The 21,287-nt window shown below is 39.4% G+C and overlaps 1 long non-coding RNA gene across 1 annotated transcript in view; it reads left to right on the forward strand.

Annotated features, from left to right (window-relative positions):
- The window catches only part of LOC116572398, a 56,179-nt gene that overhangs the window by 23,036 nt on the left and 11,856 nt on the right, over nucleotides 1–21,287 (forward strand). The window contains exon 3 of the long non-coding RNA XR_004278290.1: nucleotides 18,659–18,836. This is a non-coding gene — a long non-coding RNA (uncharacterized LOC116572398). The remainder of the gene's footprint in view (nucleotides 1–18,658; nucleotides 18,837–21,287) is intronic.

The raw sequence follows: 21,287 nt of genomic DNA on the forward strand, positions 1-21,287 counted from the left end.
GTGTTTTATTCTATCATTCAATTTATGTTTTTACTAACCCCACTAAGGTTATATTTTGGTGATTAGGAATTACAATAAATGTTTTTAACTTATGATAGTTTATCCTGAATAGATATATTTTACTGCCTGTATGAGAAATTTTGATAGTATAATTCAAGTTAGCCCCTTTGGAACTCATATATTTTATGTGTTTATATATTATAAACCTCGCTTTATGATGTCATTATTTTCACTTTAAAAAGTCCTTTGTCTTTCAAAAAGTTAGGAAATGGATTTAGCAAAGATTATTACAATTTTCAGTTCTGAATTATTCTATCCTGAAATTACCATGTCACTATTTCACTTTGGCCTCAAGTACTTTGTTTTGCATTTCTTATAGAGTATATCTGCTAGTCATAAATTCTTTTTGCTTTCAACTGATCAGAAAATATTGTTATTTAACCTTGAGTTTTGAAGGATTTTGTTGTTGTTGTTGGATACAGAGTTCTTGGTTGACAGTGTTTTTTTCTTCCAACAGTTGAAAAATATCATACTATTGCCTTCTAGCTTCTATTATTTCTAGTGAAAAGTTGTAATGTATATTGTAATTTCTCTATAGGTATGCAGTGTGTCTTTTTTCTCTGATTGCTTTTAGGATTTTTTCCTTTATCTATGTTTTCACTAGCTGGACTATGATATGCCTAGTGTGAGTTTTTCTGTGTGTGTTTACTTTGCTTTGAGTTTACTGAGATTATTATACATATTCAATGGTATTTTCATTAAAATTTGTGAAAAACTAAATCCACATTACTTGAGATATTTATTTTTTGTTCAATTCTCTCTCTTCTCTCTCTCTCTGGAACTTCAATGATACATATATTAGTCTGTTTTATTTCATTCCACAGACTATTGATGCTCTGTTAATTATTTAAAAATCTTTTTTCCTTTGTGTTTACCTTTTCTTTTTCATTTTTATTATTTTTTAATTAATTATTTTATTAACATATAATGTATTATTTGCCCCAGAGGTACAGGTCTGTGAATCATCAGGCTTACACACTTCACAGCACTCACCATATCACTTGTCTTTCACTTTTGATAATTTCTATTGTGCATTTATTAACTTCATTAACCCTTCCTCTTATAGTGTGCAATCTTCTCTTACTTCCATGCAGTGAAAATATTTTATTTCAGATTTTTTTTTAGCTTTAGGATTTCATTTGGCTCATATTTACTGCTTCACTATTTATTCATCCTGAAATTATCCATCTTTTTATCTATCTATATTTTTATGTAAATTTGAAAACATTTTTTTAATTTTTATTTTTTTGAAAGGTTTTATTTGTTTATTTGAAAGAGAGAGAGTGAGTGAGAGAGAATACAAACAGGGTTAAGAGCAGAGAGAGAAGTGCTCACTTCGGCAGCACATATACTAAAAAAAAGAGCAGAGAGAGAAGCAGACTCCCCACTGAGCAGAGAGCCTGATGTGGGACTCCAGGATCATGACCTGAGCCAAAGGCAGATGCTTAACTGACTGAGCCACCCAGGCACCCTAAAAGCATTTTAATAATCATATTACAAGTCTTGTCTGCTGGGGCTCCTGGGTGGCTTAATTGGTTGGGTAACTGCCTTCGACTCAGGTCATGATCCTGGACTTCTGGGATTGAGTCCCGTATGGGGCTCCCAGCTCCTTGGGGAGTCTACTTCTCCCTCTGATCTTCTCCTTTCTCATGCTCTCTCTCACTCATTCTCTCTCAAATAAATAAATAAAATCTTAAAAAAAAAGAGAAATATTAAAAAAAAGGTCTTGTCTGCTAATTCAAATATCTTGAATATCTATGAATCTGTTCCCATTGACTATTTTGTATTTTGATTATGAGTAGATTTTTCTGCTTTTCCACATGTCTGATTTTTTGTTTGTATACTAGACAGTGTAAATGTATGGTATAGAGATTCTGGATTCTGTTTCTCTGAAGAGTGTTGAGTCTTGTTTTAGTATGCAGCTAAATTGTTGGCTGGATCATGTTGATCTCTCTAGTCTTCATTTTAGGCTTTCTTGATATGAATCTATGTTGTCTTGCCTTTACTCTTAAGACATAGCCTTTAGCCTGGTACGTGGTTCTTCCTTTTAATGAGGTTATTTCTGGGGTTTCAACATAAAGGTTGAATGAAAGATGATGCAACAAAACATCATGGACGCTTCAGTGAGATTGTAGAAAAGAGGGAAGAAGTAGATATTTGACAAGTTTTGCAGGATACTGCTTATGAGGAGTAAAAGCTAGGGAAGTATGTAAAATAGAAAATTAAAACATGGCAGCAGTTTTTTTTTTGAGAAAAGAGAGTCAATTTTGCTTTCAATTTTTTTAAATTTGAAAATAGAGTTAAAGCTCTATTTTATTAACATTTTACATTGTAAAGGCAAGGTATTATAGGACTTCTTACTAGAGTCATTGAATTTTAGAGCCAGTAGGAACTTTAGAGACCATTCAGTTTTTACCTTCAACGTTCTTGGTAATTTAGTTCACCTATCATTTGTAATTACTCTTCATTTTACTCAAATAGAGCTGAGTATTGCTAGGAATTATCTTCGGTTTTCAGTAGTGGATACTTTGTGGATTTTTTAAAAAAAGATTTTATTTATTCAATTGACTAAGAGTACAAATACGGGGAGTAACAGAGGGAGAGATAGATTATATCTATCTTTTTATGTATATTTGAAAATATTTTATTTTTATTTTTTGAAAGATTTTGTTTGTTTATTTGAGAGAGGGAGAGAGAGTGAATAAGAGAGAACAGAAACAGGGTGAAGGGCAGAGAGAGAGAGATGCAGGCTCCCCACTGAGCAAGGAGACTGATGTGGAGCTTGATCCCAGGACCCTGGGATCATGACCTGAGGTGAAGGCTGCTGCTTAACCAACTGAACCACCCAGGTGCCCAGTATTTTGCAGATTTTTATAGGAGTTTAGTGGGAAGGGAAAGTTGAACTAGGGCCCAAGTAAGCTTTTTGGCTTCACTGATATTCTTTTTGGTTATATAACAGAGCATAACAGTCTTAAGAAGTTATTGAGAACCAGCTGCAAAAGATTCCCCCCGCCAAATTCCTCTCTCCTGGTTAATGCATACTGTTCCGTTCAGCTTCTTTCCCATACAAGTGGAAACAGGACTTTCCCTTTGACACCCATCAGATTTCCAGGATTCTGCTCACTTCTTCTGGAAATTACAGGTGTATTTGACTGGTGCAAGTCAGATGGGCACCAAACAAAATCTTAGAGTGCAGACAGGTGTCTTTTCTGTTGGCTGAAACTGGAGGGGATCTCTGGTTGAATGCCCACTGGAAGGATCATGTGCAGAGATTGGGTGGGGATGGGGGGCTGGAGAAGAATGATGCTTGTGCCCTTGGAGCCCTGAGGATCTGATTCTGCGTCACGTTTCCAGTATCATCTTTGTGGGCTCTACCCACCTCTCCCACCTGCCTGCAGTCTAGCATCTGTGTCAGGATTGTTGGAGGTGGGGGGACTTGAGAGAGGTGGCGGAGCTTTATTTTTCTATTCTACTAAATGTTTTAGGCTTGCATGATTTTTTTTCCCTTCTAAGCCATAGACTTTCAAAACTCAAAAATCAATAAGAAACACCTTTCCCCCTATGTTTTCCATCTTTAAATTCCTTCCCAGAGGCAACAAACACAGAATAGCTTAGCAGTTTAAATGGGGAACTAGGCAAAGAGAAAATGAAAACACCGGGCAAAATCATATTGGCTAACACTGATTAGAAAATCAGAAAAGTCAGATGAAAATATTCTAAAAGCATTAAAAATAAGCTGAAAAATAATGCAGCTTAAAAAAATAAAAAAGCCTGGAAGTTCTCTGCTTCTTTTGAAATACTGTTCAGGGGACACCTGGGTGGCTCAGTGGGTTCTGCCTTCGGCTCAGGTCATGATCCCAGGGTCCTGGGATGGAGCCCCACATTGGGTGGGTCTCTACTCAGCGGGGAGACTGCTTCCCCCCACCCCCCCCGCCTGCTGCTCTGCCTACTTGTGATCCCTGTCTGTCAAATAAATAAATAAAATCTTAAAAAAAAAGAAATATTGTTCAGTAGGCATATTGGTGTTTTATTGACCTTAAATTATGTCTAAAATTCAAACTATGTAAAAAACAAACAAGCACATAGTTGGTTGAATGGTGAAAACCATTGAGAACAATCATCAGTGTAATTGTTTGTTTGATATAATTCACTTTTTCTATTTTTCCCTCAAACTGCTTTTGAGTTACATTTGTAGATAAATTTTATAGCCATTGCTATACAATTATAGCTTAGTAGTTTGTATTTATAAATTTCCTAACTCACATTTGAGTAAATTTAACGAGCTAAAAGGTTTTTAATTGTTTCTATCTGTGTGTGTGTGTATGTGTATGTGCGTGTGTAGTCTCCCAGTGTCTGTATAATGATCTCTTATTTGTGAAATCCATAAAAAAATGAGAATGTGAAGACATTTATTAAGATATTATCAGAGGAGGAAACACTATACCTTACTGCATGTTTATTTAGATTCTGTTATTTATTATAACAGTTTTAAGATGATTCTTGGTTCTAAAAACAGTGCACATAGGCTTCCTTGTGTTCTAGGAGGGGCTTGTGAGACCCCATGTGACTATTATATGAGTTAAACTCTGCTCAAGTGTAAGAACTGTCCTTGGAGTCTAGGTGTCTTAGTATCATTTCAAAGTCATGTACGAAGTTCAGCTGGGGGTAGTTGGGAGTTGGGAAACTAGTGTCAGAAAATCTGATAACCTGTGCCATGTGTCTTTGGGCAAGTCAGTTCCCAGGCATGGGTCTCAGTTTCTTCAGCATAAAATGAGAGAGATGGAATGATAATCTCTCCTGTCTTCTGCAGAACTAAAAGCTATAATTCTATTTCACTTTGTAAACCTATAATAGAATTAAAGAGAAGGACCGTGTCCTGAAACACCACGCATTTCACTTGGGTTTCTAAGCAGGGCTCCACCTAAATCATTTTGGACAGTGCTTTATCTAAGCTTCTCTAAAAGACCTTCAGGGACCATTCTTGATAATTCCATCTGCCATTTAACTCTATCAAGAATTTTATTGTGTCTATAGCTACACTGTGTCTTGAGCACTGTAGTTGCTCAGTAACTACAGGCTGATGATGATACTAAGACTCTACCTGTTATACTGTAGTCAAACTCCACTTTGTCAAGTTTTATTTTCTCAGTAGATTCAGAAAGTAAAGATGGGTTAGGGGTGCTTAGGTAACTCAGTCGGTTTGCCGTGGGGTGCCAGATGGTTATTATCTCTTGCACCCAGAGCTGAGTGGGGGTCTGGGAGCGGCCACTCTGCCAGGTTCAATTCTGGGCGGGGGTTGTTTGGTTACAGAGTGCCTATAGAAAGTCTGCTGGTATTTTTCCATCTCCTCATGGGTTAGCAAGTGAAGGTACAGAAGCAGAAATAGCGGTAATGGTTATAATTTAGGCATCTCAGGTTAAGTGTCTGACTCTTGATTTTGGCTCAGGTCATTATCTCGGGGTCCTGGGATGGAGCCCTGCCTTAGGCTCCCTGCTTAGTAGGGATTCTGCTTTTCCTTCTCCCATTGCCCCTCTCCCTGGCTCATGCTTGCTCTCTCTCTCTCAAATAAATAAATAAATAAATAAATAAAATGTCTAAAAAAAACAAAAACAAAGTAAAGATGGGTTATTTACGACTTCATGCTTTATTATATGTGGGAACAGGAAGGAAGTAGTTTGTTTCTTCCCTTTGTTGATGGTTTTTGGAGAGGTTTTGGTTGTGTCTTTGTATCTCAAAAACATCCAGATGAACAGGGCAATACAAATGACGTGTTGAGGAATGCCCGTGACAATATTAGGAAAAATATAGAAAATTCTGATTTTCGTATTCTAAAAATGGTTTTTAATACCTTGGTTATTTAATGAATGAATGCATGTAAGAGATTCCATAATCTGTTAAGTGTTCTACTGATAGGAATAATTATTATTTTATTTCTAGTATTGTTGATTAATTTGAGCTGGTTTCTTCTGTCTCACCCATCTACCCTTTTGACCAATAAGCTGACTCTCTCCCAGGTGCAAGAAGATAGAATCAATTAGTTCAATCATTTCAAATATTAAGTTAGTATTTAGTATAGGACAACAAAAGGCATGTACATATTGTCCTGTCTTCAGGGATTTGCCGTCTTTTGGGGTTAGAAGAACAATGACACTTTATGAAAACAATGATAAGCAAGCAGTGCCCAGAAAGACTACTTTCTGCCTATTTCCTTGAGTCTCAGTCAAGTTGACACTGTCTTTACTTTCCTGTGACCCATAATACACTCTTCCATGAATCACATTTCTAACTTTAAATTATAATGATTTGTTTATTGTCTCTTTTCCCCATTGGGTTGTAAATTCTGGAAGAGGAAGTTCCATGTTTGTTCCTCAGTGTCTTGTACATTGGCCATTGTATGTTAGTGCTCTCTTGTATATTTGCTGAATTAATGAGTGTAGATGTGGAAAGGTAGGGTAGGAAACTCGAAAATGGGATGTTTGCTAAATATAGTCCCTTAGGAGATATGCAAGATGATCCAAGGACCATGGGAAGAAAATATTAGCCTATTTATTTTCGTTCTTGTTTCTTACTTAAAGATTTTCTATTTTGTGTGGGTTTTGCAATGTTTATGCTGTATTAGTTCAGTAAGACATGTGTATATTTATAAAATGGTATAGTAGTTAAAGATGGCTCCAAATTTTTTGATGCTCCTCCCATTGAAAGGTAGGGATCTATATCCTCATTCTCTTGAATCTGTGCTGGCTCTTTGTTTTGATTACTCGAATATCATGAAAATGACACCATGTCAGCTTCTGTGCCCAATCCTTAAGAGACTGGCAGCTTCCAGTTCATCTTATGAACACTCACTCATGAAGTCCTGAGTCACCATGTAAGAAGAGGGATTACCCTCCTGGGGAGACCATGATCATGTAGACAGGCTCTGAGGTCTCATGGAGAGGGAGAGGGGCCCAGCTAAATCTAACCGTCTCCTCCAAGGCACCAGACTTACGAGCAAAACGGTCTTGTATCGTTTAGACCAGCCTGGCTGAGCCATTACTAGGCTCACTGAGAGATCTTAGTCAAAGAAACAGAATTACCCACTGAGGCCTATCCTAATTTGGGACCAACAAAATCATGAGGTATGATAATAATAATAATAATAATGTTTTAAGGCACTAAGTTTGGGAGTAGTTTGCTATATTAACAACAGATACCAGCACTATATAGGGGGATTTTTTTTTTTTTTTAAACCAGAGGGGATGCTTGATCAAAAGTAACAGTTAAGTTAACAGTTAAGTTAAAGTAACAGGGGATTAATGTGGTCAACACACATGAGAATGATTTCTTATTTCCTAGTTTTCAATTTACTACTAAGTTTAACCTATGTGGTTAGACCTATGTGGTTAGTAAGCTATTTAGTCACTTGTAAGAGTGCTAGGTCTGCAATTTCACAGTTTTTAATCATTTAAAATGTTGTTTTCAATTTATAAATGACTAGGTTTTTTATAGATATAGCCAAAGAATATGAAAAATTATTTCATACTTGCAAGGCCTAATCCACTATGCATGATTCTGAGGGTTTGGACTTCTATCTTACCAGGGCTTCGAAATGCAAGAAGGATAGGTTTTGAAGTTAGGCAGAACTAGTTTCATTCAGTTTGGGATCTGTTGCCGCTAGGCTTGTAAGAGTTGATCAAGTTACTCCATTCCTCTGAATTCAGTTTCCTCCTGTAAAATAGGATAAATCCCTAACATACTTATATTGAAGAGTTGTTGTGAGGCTTAGTGAGTGGTCAAGATATTATATCTCCTACTATTATTATTATTTTTTGGTTATTTTATTGACATTGAGGTTTTTAAATCAAAGGGTTTAAATTTAGCAAACAGTGGCAGAGAAACATTATTTATTGCTATACTGTGATTTCACAAATATTTTCGGTTTAGTGCGTGAATATACTTGAAACATAGCCATGAATATTTTTCAACCAAGACATCTATTTTAAGTGGGAATGATGTGGTTAAAGAGTTAATTAGTTGAGAGTGGCTTCTCATTTCAGCCCAACTTTACCCAGTTGCCCAGAAAGAGTTATGATTTTAGCCAGATTAATGGTAAATTATTTCTTCTAAAATTATGATCTTTTAAGTGCTTATTGGGCAGAATGATTATCTATCAAACATTACATATCCGATATCACTAAATATGTGGTCACATATTTATGTGCTCAATGTACTTGTGGATAATGAGGGTGAATTTATTTTTCTAAGTGTTTACCCCATCAGACCATAATGATATAAAATAGTCTAATTTTTTTTCAGAGTATATTATGCAGTTAAGATCAATCTGTTGAGTACTGAATTGTGGTACTTGAGGAAAGGCAATGTTTAGTCCCTAAGTCAATCTCTACAAACTTACTTTTTAAAAACTTTTGGTAGGACATAAAATTTACCATCTTAACTATCTTTCAGTGTACAACTACAGTAATGTTAGCTATATGTACATTGTTGTGCAACAGATCGCTGGAACTTTTTCATCTTACAAATATGGAACTCAATACCCGTTGGATAACAACTCTTTCCCCTCTCCTCCTAGCCCCTGGCAGCCATCATTCTACTTTCTGTTTCTAAATAAGTTTATTATTTTTATACCTAAGTCTTCCCCTTCTGCTAACTTCCTTGGGTCTATTGGTGATATCGCTCTTCACCTAGTTCCTTCAACTCACGTCTCTGCAACTTATCTTCAGATCCCATACTGACTTTATCATGCTTGTCAGGTAACTCTATTCAGTTATGTATTTTGAATAGTCTCATCATTTTGCTTTCCAGAACAATATTTTTCACTTTGTCTATAGCCTCAACCTCGGTGGCAACCTAGCCCAGAGTTTCACAGTATTTTTCCAGGTCACCTTTGAAAACTTTTGATTAGGAGCCCTAGGATGCCAGACTCCTTCAGGTGTAGTCTGAGGCCATTTCCTACAGTCACACATTGACAGATATTGGTCTTCTTAGCAGTTGGAAGTAGTTAAGCCTCGTGGAAAGTTAAACATATGGAATCCTGCCTTGACTATATGCTTGATGGAGAATAATATGGTCTCAGCACTGTTTCAGGGTCTTCAATCACTTAAAGTAGATGCTAGATTTGGTACAGTAGTCAATCTCCATCAAGCATATTCAGAAAGCCTTGAATCATTCAATTCAGCAAACCTCTGCTTATGATCATTCAATTCAACAAACCACTGCTCATGTGGCACTCATGATAGCAATTTGAGTGATAAGTGAGCCTTTGAATGGCTTTGCTCCTATTGAGAACATTTCCCTCAAATGTTTGAAGGTTGATGAACTTGGCCAAAATTATCCAGGGGCATGTCAGGTGCCTATAGTCATGCTGCTGATAATTTATGTTACATTTTTATTTCATAGAGTTTGTACTTCTTCCACGATTCCTCATAAACTCTTCATGAGCTAGAGAATATGCACAGGAAGCTCTTCTTGTAAAAGGATTTTTTTGCAGAGAAGAGCTTATAGAGAGTTAATATTTCTAGACAGTAGAGGTAGACTTTTTGTCTTGGGCCTTTACTGAGCCTCCTGAACCACTTGACTTTGTAAATGAGCATTAGATATAATCTAAGTGTAGATTAAATTTCCCACTAGTCAATTACACAAGAAAACCTTTGGTATTTATTGGTTATCTAATGTGATGGGTTTTCAAACCAGGTTGCATAAGAAATACCTGGGGAAGAACTATGAAAATGCAACTTCTAGGTGTCATTCCCTCAGGTTCTTATTCATTGACCCACTGGGCTTAATAAGCTGCTTTTTTAAAAATTTAAGTTTTATTGTGGTAAAATGCATAATATAAAATTTACCATTTTAACCATTTCTGAATGTACAGCTTGATAAAGTATATTCACAGTGTTGTGCAGCCATTGCCACAATCCATCTCTAGAATTTCATAATCTGCTTTTTAAACTATACCCTTGGTGATTTTCAGGTGGGGAATTCCCACTATGTTTTGTGCAACATTGGTATAATGTGAGCTTAGAGCTGTGCTAAGCATGGTGGGAAAAATAAGAGATGTGAAACATGATCCCCGGACTCAAATAGTTTTCGCCTTGACCGAGGACAAAGAATAGTACATATGCAATAATTAGAGAATAACTACACACAGAATAAAAGTAAGTGATACATACAAATATATATATCATTGTACATGGGTACATACTTGTACAGATGGGCGGGTACTAGAAGGAATGAGACAAAGAGATATTTTTATGGTTGAAAAATATGAAAAGTAATGAATACCATGATGGAATGGGTCTTGGGTTTGATTCAAACAATGTTGACTGTACAATATTGCTAGGCATAAAGGCAACAGTGTGAGGATTTCAGGCAAAGGAGTAATGTGAACAGGAAAGAACCGTAAACCTGTTTCTCCAAAGACTGTGTAGGAGTTGATGCAAGTCAGAATTTATGCTTGCATCAAAGGTAATTCCCACATAGAAATAAGGAATTACTTAAATTCCATGATTTTGCAGCAAGGAACCAAGGACAAAAATAACCATAGTAGTACCATCTGTGCTTGTGGTCACATGGTCATAAGCAAAAAATCATAGAGCTTTTCATTTGAAGAACAACTAAATGAAAATTATTCATATGCTAAGTATTCTTCCTTGCAGCTTAAACATTAAACAGAATTTCCTCTTTAGTGATTAAAAGTATCTGCACCTGATGTTCTCAAGACCACAGACCCTAATTTAGAGTTTAAACCTCCAGATCTCATCCAGGAAGGGTGAGCAACATTTCCCCAGGGGCATGAAGTGGGGAAGGACCTAGGGATCTGAATGTTTCCCAGAAAGTTTTCCCCTTGGCAGCTCTGAGTTCTGCTCTCTCCCTTGTCCTCCAGGAACAAGGGTGAGTGTTTGGTGATGTGGCGTTACAGTTAATTTTGTCCGTTGTGATAAATATATATGTATATGGTTATATATAAGAGATATCCTTATCACTTTGAGATACTCTAGAAGTATGGGTAGCAAGGCAAATGACTGGGAGTTGCTTAAAAATATTCCTGAAAAGTACATATGAGTATTGGCAAGATATTGATAGTTATTGAGTCCAATAATGGGTTCATGAACATTCATTTTTATAACATTCTATTTTTTGTGTATACTTATACATTTTATTGAATATTGAAAAAAGAATCTTGTTTAATATAACAGGCTAGCTATAAAGGATTGGAAAAATATTAAATATAGAAGAACATTGTTATCAGAATGCTTTCCAATTCCTTTAAATGATGATGTCTTTTTAAAGAAACTGAAGTTGAAAATTAGCGATGACTAATTATCAGCTGGGTTTAGTTTATGTAAAAAAACTGAAGTGCTGTTCAGTCCATGGATCCATATTTGAAGAAATTATCTTAACATTATTTCTAAAAATAGGTAATGAATGTGTATTTATTTTAGAGGAAATAAGATATTTAAGACTGCATGCATTATCTTTGAAGATTTTTCACTTTAACTTTTTTTTAAAGATTTTATTTATTTATTTGACAGACAGAGATCACAAGTAGGCAGAGAAGCAGGCAGAGAAAGAGGAGGAAGCAGGCTCCCTTTTGAGCAGAGAGCCCCACGTGGGGCTCGATCCCAGGACCCTGGGATCACGACCTGAGCCAAAGGCAGAGGCTTAACCCTCTGAGCCACCCAGGCGTCCCTCACTTTAACTTTTTAAAAGAGATTTTGTTTAGGGCGCCTGGGTGGCTCAGTGGGTTAAGCCGCTGCCTTCGGCTCAGGTCATGATCTCAGGGTCCTGGGATCGAGTCCCGCATCGGGCTCCCTGCTCAGCAGAGAGCCTGCTTCCCTCTCTCTCTCTCTGCCTGCCTCTCTGCCTACTTGTGATCTCTCTCTGTCAAATAAATAAATAAAATCTTTAAAAAAAAAAAAAAGAGGTTTTGTTTACTTATTTATTTAACAGAGGGAGAGTGTGTGTGTTGGTGCACATGCAGTGGTGGGTGGGCAGAGGGAGAGAGAATCTCAAGCTGACTTTGTGCTGAGCACAGAGCCCAACGGGGGGTTCTATCTCTTGACTCTAAGATCATGACCTGAGCGAAAATCAAGAGTCAGCTGCTTAACAACTTGAACCACCCAGGTGCCCCTCATTTTAACTTTTAAAAATAACATTTTTAATTTTAGTATAATTTTGGATAAGAGAAGTTTCAAAAATAGTACAACAGTTTTGTACACTCCTTACCCAGTTTCCCTTACCGTTGCCAACTCACATTACCATGGCACATTTGCCAAAATTAAGAAATCAACATTGGTGTACATTACTATTAACTAACTCTACACTTTTTTCATATTTCACCAGTTTTTTCCAAGAATTTCCCTATTCTGTTCCCTTACCAGTTTTCCCAGAAAGGTGGTTACCCTCGAGCCTTCCTGCTTGAATCTCCCCAGTGAACTGCCCTCATAGGCAGATGCCTGAGGGAGGGCGGAAGTGGGGGGTCTTCTAGGCCAGGTACTGGGCAGGGGGAGGCCCAAAGACTCCTTGAAGATACAGGCATCCCTTGACAAGATTAGGCATTGAACACTTGCCACAGGGGGCCATCCCCAGAGAAGCAGGGACAGTTGGCAGGAGACAGCACCACACTGCAGGGCCATCGTAGGGGGAAGCCTGCCTCCTCTGTCCCATCCCCTCTTATCCTAACCTACCTGTGGGGCAAGCACTGGAAGAGGGAGGAGCAGGTCAGTCAGAGTGGACCAGGGCCCCTCACCTTCAGCTGCTGGAACCTCGAATCCAGCCTGCAGAGAGGAAAGCTTTGGTTTTAAATGAGTCTATGGTTTTAACCTGAGGAGGACAGGGTCTATCTTTGAGAATCAGCCCGAGATAGATTGCTGTTAAGGAAGTGAAGGGGTTTAAGTCTGAGATCTTGGTAAGATTTTCTACCACTATGGGGTGGGGGAGTCCGGTAGAGCCTAGTGGGAGAGTTGTGGCAGGAAAAACCAAATAAGCTCTCTCCCCTCTCCCCTCCCCCAAACAAAACAAAATAAAAAAAACCCAAAACAAAAACAATGAGCAGAGACTCTTCAAATTCTCATTACGTACAGAGAGCATCTAGCATGAAGCCTGGTGCATGTTGAGTATGCAACAGATGTTGTCTTTATTACTATTAATGTTATAGGATTAGCCAATTGTATAGGATTTAGTATAGGATTAACAAATCCAGAATTTTCCTTCCAGCTTGCTTTTCAGCTTTGTACTGTATGTTCATGAAGGAAAATGATGGAAAGAGACTTTATTTTCCCTTGATGCAGGGACTTGCCTGGGATGGTTTGCAGGGAGGGGTGTGTTCTGGGAGCCCTCACGGTGGGGCCCCTCTCTACAGTGCAGGGTTTTGGGCAATCTCCTGGGAGAATGAAGAGCTCTGACTGCAGTGGTAAAATCACAGCCTCATTTTACACCAACTCTGGATGGACGGTGGTGTAACCACCAAGCTTCCCATTTTAAGTAGAATGCTAATGCAAGCCAGAAGGAAGAATGGGGGTGGGGAACTACAAAAGGTCAATACATGCATTGGTTAATGTGTTGTAAGAAGCTGGTGTTCACCTGAATGCGCTGTTAGTCCTCTTGTGATTCAGCGAAAGAGTAAATCACCCCCCAGCTCAACAGAGCAGAAACAAAGAAGCTCTTAGAATCTGTTTATCCTTGTCCAAGAAGAGACCGGGTTAGAGCTATAGAGCGCTATCCTCCTAGGACGGTATTTTGTCTGGTTGTATTTTCCAAGATTCTTTGTTAACAGTCTCTGGGAATACTGGCAAGAAACAAAACACAAAACAAAACAAAAATAATTGAGATAAAATGATTCTCAGAAAGAGTGTGCTAGAACGTAAATCTAGATTGTGTGAGACTGCTGAGTTAGGGATTGAAAACACGAGAGTTGGTGCCTCCTTCAGTATAGTAAGTCTAGATATTGGACCCTCGGAAAGACATTTCAGAATCTACCTTTCTCTCTCATTATCTATTTCTATCAGCACATGCATACCAGTCCATATGCTGCGGGAGATACCTATGAAAATCACAACATATGGTCCCTACCCTCACAAGCCTGCTTGGGAAGGAAAGAAGCTAAAGATTAAGTCAGAGTAGGAGTTTTGGATATTCGTTATAAGAACCTATAGCAACTCAGAGATGGAAAACGTCAGCATAACTGGGAAATCAAAGCAACGTGGAAATACACATATACATTGAATGAGCAGCTAACAGACTTTTCTGGGTGCAAAGGAAGGAACTGTGCTAGTTAATTGGATATACTCATGCAACGGAGGGGTCAGAAAATGTGGACTTGGGATGGTAAGAAGAGGGGGTTGTAGTAAGTTCTCAAGCAATTGGTGTAGCTGTTGGTCACAGAGAGGAACTCACTAAACCCTTACAGAATGTGCTTGCCTCTCCTGGAAGCATGTTCCTTATGCCATTTTCAGTAATTTACATTTTAGTTGAAATTATTCTTAACCATCTAACAGGTTCCTCTGGGGTTCATTTATACCTCTCTTCTAATTCTGAATCAGGAGGACCTGCTTTCATGCCTAAGCTTTCAGGCTTGTGTTCAGCTTAGTGTTTTTGCCTTATTTCTTATGACAGTGGTCTCAGGTGAACTGCAGGCAGGACTTCCCATGGCTCTCTGATGCTCTGGGTCCCAGCTATTTCCAACAAAGCTTTAAGAATTTCCCCATGGACCACTGCAAGGAAATAGCATAGACCCAGGCTAGCATATGGTAGATACTTAACAAATCTGACCTTCATAACCTCCTTTTGTTTCCTAGAACTTTTGTTGTGGTTTTTTTTGGTTTCTCCTTTCTTTCATTGGCTGTTATAAGCTGTGGGTTTACTTAGCGGCTGCTGGTGGTGTGGACTGCATTCACGCTGGGGAAGCCGGCCCCCATTTTGATAAGGGAGAGCACTGTGGTGGGGAGCACATAAGAAGTATTAGCAGCTGTGTGGACGGAGGAACTGAGGGGATATAATCTTGCACCCGGCCAGACTTCATGAGTTTCTTATATTCTATATTTATTAATAGTCTAATTTTCTCTTTGGGAGGAACACTTTCTTTTGGAAGCTAGTGAAATGATTACATTTGGAAGAATGTCTTCTTGGACCATTGATGTTCTAGACACAAAAGTGTGGTAAAAGGGAAGTCACATGAATGTCATGAGTCAAAGACACTTGCCATTGAATCTGTCTTCATTATTTGTTGCTGCTAGAACTCATCAAGTTACTTAGCTTTCCTGTGCCTCGCTTTTCCCCATAAAATGGGGGGTAGCAACTATGGAGTATTATGGCTCCATCAGAAAGGATGAATACCCAACTTTTGTAGCAACATGGACGGGACTGGAAGAGATTATGCTGAGTGAAGTAAGTCAAGCAGAGAGAGCCAATTATCATACGGTTTCACTTATTTGTGGAGCATAACAAATAGCATGGTGAACAAGGCTCCCCTTGTTAGAGAGGAGAAGGGAGTTGGGGTAAATTGGAAGGGGAGGTGAACCATGAGAGACTATGGACTCTGAAAAACAATCTGAGGGGTTTGAAGTGGCAGGGGGTGGGCGGTTGGGGGAACCAGGTGGTGGGTATTATAGAGGGCACGGATTGCATGGAGCACTGGGTGTGGTGCAAAAACAATGAATACTGTTATGCTGAAAATGAATAAATTAATAAAAAAATGTCAAAGAAAGAAAAAAAATGGAGGGTAGCAATACCTACTTCAGAGTGTCACTATAACAGCTAACCTGTTAATGCTAACAAAATGACTAATTCGTGTTTAGTATCAGGAATTATATGGTGGAATTTTCATGGTACCGTGATAGAATTAGAGCAAGGAATGGAGGAATCTCCTTGCCTTGTGCTGCATATAATTCTCCCTTTCAATGAGTTCCCAAGGGAGAGAATGACACAAAGCACAGAGTTCTGTGGGGGTGGGGATTATCTGGTTATCACATCTTTCACAGATACTTGGTCTACATGAGTGAATGGATAGGTCATTTTATCACCAGTAGGTTCCCAAAATCTCAGTTACGATTCGTGATTTAGATTCATGGCCCCTGTTGGCTTCTCTTTCGCCGTCCCTTCCCTCCCCCAGTAGTTGTCCATCTCATTACCATACACCCCAGTCTAAGGAGACAGGAAGAAATGAGAGAGCCCAGAAGGACTGACCTGCAAGGATGTCTTGGTTCAGCCGAACAGCACCCATGCACGGGGGAACACGGAATAGGAGAGTGTGTGGCATATGTGGGCATGATCTTCCTTGCACAGTGGGTCCTTCTCTTTAAAATATGGACCAATAGTTTTGTGTCATTGGCTTTTTGAGGAGCAATGCGATGAGGGAGAAGGAGATAATGACCTTCAACCACATTGCCTCCCCAGCCAATATAGTCAGGGCTTAATAAATGATACTTCCCTTGACCTCTCTTACAGTGTTTTAAAAGGAATCATTTAATATGAATGGATACCACTTTGTTCTTTATACTCCATCTCTTCTCTTTGTTTCCTCTAAAAACAGAAAATATCTCCTTGTTGGTGCTCTTCCCATGGAAATGGACAGTGGAGCTGGTTCTAGCTGGGGGCTGGCAGGAGCATTCGTGTCTTTTTGTTACCTGACCATTTCTGACCGGCTTGCCCCCTGCCCAGACTGGAAATGTACTGGGCTGAGAGCCAGGAGGCCTGCAGCTTCAGGCTTGGCCCAGCGAGGCCGCTTCAGCTGTCTTGTTCCCAGCTCCCTCCCATCAATATATGGGGGTGGAGTGACAGTGGAATGACTTTCAGACTTTGTTCCTTGGACGTTCCTGCCACTTGTGTGGGAGTCAGGACCGGTGGGAAGGCCATGGAGTCTAAGCAGGGTAGGCTCCCATCTTCTGCCTGCAACCACAGCCATCCCACTTCTATCTTTTGTGTGTTGGGGTCTTGCACAGAACTTTGTAAGAACTTGTTCTTTAAAAGTCTGAAAACCTCTGACCTGGATGAGTTCTAAAGCCGTCTTCTTCAATACTTTGGCCGCTGGTCACACGTGGCTACTGAACACTTGACAGGTGGCTAAGCTGCAGGAAACACCTTTGTTTTCTTCAGGACCCTGGGGAGTTAGACCATCTTTGAGGGCACCTGGCAAGGTAGCCTGTCGGCCTCTGAGTGGGGTGGGGCCTCAGTCTTATTTGTGAATCCTCACACTTCTGTGAATGATAGATTGCTTCGACATGCTTAGGGATACAGGCTGTTAAAATGAGAGGTTGTGAGCAAATCACAGCTTAATAAAGCTGCTCATTTTGCTTCATAACCTACAAAGTACTCTTCCTTTGCTACAATCTAATGTCTTATGTGGAAGACTCTCCTTCAAGGTTCATTGAATAAATTTTTTTTTTTTTTTTGAGGAAAGGGTAATGTGAGAAGAATAGGATGATATCCTATTTTTAAAGGAAGTTTTTATTTTATGCCGTGTAGTTGAACAAGCTTCAAACAAGGGTGAGCAGACCTGAGTGAGAGTGGGCTCTGTCAATAAACAGCTGCATGACTTTGCGGGGAGTCTCTGTTCTCTTTGGACATTGGTTTACTCATCTGTAAAATGGATGAGACTTGGCTCTGTCTATTGTTTATATGAAAAAGTATTTATTATGGGTTGAACGTTTGTGTGTCTCCCCCTTTACCCCCCATGATTCATGTAATGAAACTTTAACTCCCAGTGTGATGATATTTGGAGATAGACCACTTTGGGAGGTAATTAGGTTTATATGAGGTCATCAGGGTTGGCCCTATGACAGGGTTAGTGTTCTTCTAAGATGAAGATGACACTGGAACTCTTTGCTACATGAGGATACAGCCAGAAGACAGCCAGGTGTCTACAAGTTTGAGGAGGGCTCTCACCAGAACCCAGTCATGATGGCACCCTGATCTTAGGCTTCTCAGCCTCCAGAACTATGAGAAATAAATGTTGATTGTTGGAGCTTCCCCTCTATGGCATTTTGGTATAGCAGCTTGCACTATCTCAGGAAGTATTTGATAAATGAATAGTGATGAGGCACAGTGGTTATGAGTTACTTTAGAAGAACTTGGGATGTTTAATGCAGTCTTCCTCTGCTGGTCCAAACCTGGTTCTGACACTTTCCAGCAGTGTGATTCTGAGCAACGCACCAGTTCTCTCTGGGCCTCTTAAGATTCCTTCTTTCTCAAGGTTCTGTTAATTTACAAATACGACTTAAGCCCTCTGCTTTATATTTTCTGGGTCTCAAAAAGCATGCATGTGTATATTTATTTTAAAGAATCTCACCTTTTAAGTTGCAAAGGTAATATATCTGCTTCTCATATACAGTTCAAAAGTTACAAAAGCATAGAAAACTTAAAAAAAAAAGGGAGGACTTTCTCTTTTTATTTTCCCAAATCTAATAGCTTGGTGAATTTCCCAGGTGTACCTATGCTTCTAGAATCCATCTGTGTGTGTCTGTGGGTGCTTGTATGTGCATGTGTGTAATTTTTGCTTCAGTTGAATCAGGCTATAGTTGTTTTGCAACTATTTTTGAAAAATTTAATGGCATTCCAAGGTTATCTTTTTATATCACTGTATATTGTACTATTTTTTCCTTTTCAGTAGCTGCATTGTTGGATTCCGTGGCATTGTTGGAGAAGGTCATCAAGAGGACACATGATCCACCAGTTGACTCAGGAGCTACACTTGGGCATTCGGAGACTCCCCGCCCCCTCCCATGTTCTTTGAATGTGCATTCTGCCCACTGTTCCTCATCTTTTGGTCACCCAAGATAAGCCTTGTAAGTATATTCCTCACTTATTAAAACTGCCACCTATCAATCTCTTTCTTTGCTCTCTCTTTGCCCTCCCAGTTTGGCGGCCAACTTCAGATTAGCTAACTTATTTAGCTAATCCCTTATTAATGAGGATGTTATTTACTCATTTTAAATTTGTTTCTTACAATTATAGTATAAATAATATATGCATATAAGAAGAAACATGGGCAGTACAGAAAGGTATAAAATATAAAGCAAAGTCTTTCTTCTGACCCATTTCCACTTTTTTGTTTTTGTTTTTGTTTTTATTTGAGGGAGAATGAGTGAGAGAGAGCATGAGAGAGGAGAAGGTCAGAGGGAGAAGCCGACTCCCCAAGGAGCTGGGAGCCCGAGGCGGGACTTGATCCTGGAAGTCCGGGATCATGACCTGAGCTGAAGGCAGTTGCTCAACCAACTGAGCCACCCAGGCGCCCCCATTTTCACTTTTCATCTCTCAAATCAAGTTTCGTAGTATTGATGACCTTGTATAGGTTTAAATTTTGTTCTTCTGCTGATTATTATTGTAGCTCTAAATAGCATGCTTATCTATTTGTTGATTTATCAACTTTAGACAGTATCTATCAACTGGCTGCTAGGAAAAATAAGCAGGAGTCTGAAATTCTGTGGCATGGAAGAGAGGACAACTTCTTAGAATATGTGTCTCTGTGTGTGTTATCCTGATTAAATATTTGCCTTATAAAAGTTATTGATATAATCTCTTGTAAATGATAATTTTTCTGTATTTCAAAGACTTTCCATCCTGGTAGGGTAGAAGGGTGAGATAATTTCAGTCTTTTACTATTTTCATGAAACCAATGATCTGGGGATATTATGTAGGATCAGTTTTATATGCATGTTTGTAATGACACAACCTTGTTTTGGGATTATTGGAGCACATACAGAAGAGAGAGGTCCAAATTTCCACCCGTGGGCTGCTGGGGGAACACTGATGAGAGCCTTAAAAGCACACACTAGATGTGGAATCCAGTGGTGGATGGCAAATCCTAGATATTTTCAGACTGATTTCAATGTCAAACTCCACAAGGTTCAATCTGAGCAAAAGGTGTGAATTGTGGGCTCAGGGAGAGATGGCTAGTCAGATATTCCTGAGTCAAGACACTATAGATAGAGACGTTTGAAGCTCAGGTCAGTTCTAGGGTGGGGCTGTCATCTAACACTGGGGCTGGGAAGGTTTTATAATGCAGACACTGATGGAAATGAACCGGAAGTTTCCAATAGAGTTTTCTACCGAATAAATGCTTGTATTAGGCATTTGCTTCCTGCACATAAAAATTTTGTTGGGGCATCTGGGTGCCTCAGCTGGTTAAACATCTGACTCTTGGTTATGCCTAGGGTCATGACCTCAGGGTGGTGAGATGGAGCCATCATTCGACTTGATGCTGGGTGTGGAGTCTGCTTAATATTCTCTCTCTCTCTCTCTCTCCACTGCCCTTCCCTCCCCTATCTGCCATCCTGCCCCTCCTGCTCTCTCTCTCTTTCTCTCTCTCCCCCAAAAAAAAAAGGATTCTCTCCCTTTGTCCCTTTCTTTCACATGTGTGCATGTGCATGCAATTTCTCTAAAAATTTTTCTTGTGCCTATGCTGAGTTGGAATTGGTAGAATGTTAAAGTGGTCTGCCACTCTGGTTTTGCTGTTACTAGGAATTTAAAGATTTTATTTTATTTTATAGAGAGAAAGCAAGAGTGTGAGGGAGAGGAAGAGGGAAAGAATACTCAGCAGACTCCATGCTGAGCCTGGAGCCCGTCCTGGGGCTTGATCTCTTGACCCTGAAATCATGACCTGAGCCAAAACCAAGAGTCTGACGCTCAGCCAACTGAGTCACCCAGGCGCCCCTAAGGAATTTCTTTAAAAGCAGAGGTAGACAGAAAATTAATCAGTTATGTGTTTTTGGCTAAAAGATTTTCTGGCTGATTCATGTGTCTCTCTAGATCATGAAGGAGTGATAACAGCCCTGTGAGGGTACGGGGAATTAGTCAACATTGCTCTTAGGGTCATATCTCCAACTACATATCACTTAATAAACATTCATTATGTCTACGTGTGTGTGTGTGTGTGTGTGTGTGTGTGTGTGTGTGTGTGGTGTGTGTGTTTGGGCATATGAAACTGTGATGTCACGACCTTCTCATAAATGGAAACACCTAAGAGCATTTGATTAGGAATGCTAGAAAATCAGGTTCTGCTGCCTTGATTCCCAGGCACATGAGTGCTCTCTAGATCTCTGTGGGGAGTGCACAGTAGGCATAGGATTTAGTGGGAGCCTTCCTAATGGGCCATGGGGTCTGGCTGTGCTGGGCTTAGGATCCAGATGTGGTGGGGTCTTAAGGTGTCTGCCCTTTTTTGGGTGGTTCTGTATGGGTGAGGTAACATGTTATCAATTAACCATCAGAACAGAGTGGTAGCCATTCTCCAGAGGGAA

Source organism: Mustela erminea, chromosome 13, assembly GCF_009829155.1.
Source record: "Mustela erminea isolate mMusErm1 chromosome 13, mMusErm1.Pri, whole genome shotgun sequence".
Lineage (NCBI taxonomy): Eukaryota > Metazoa > Chordata > Mammalia > Carnivora > Mustelidae > Mustela > Mustela erminea.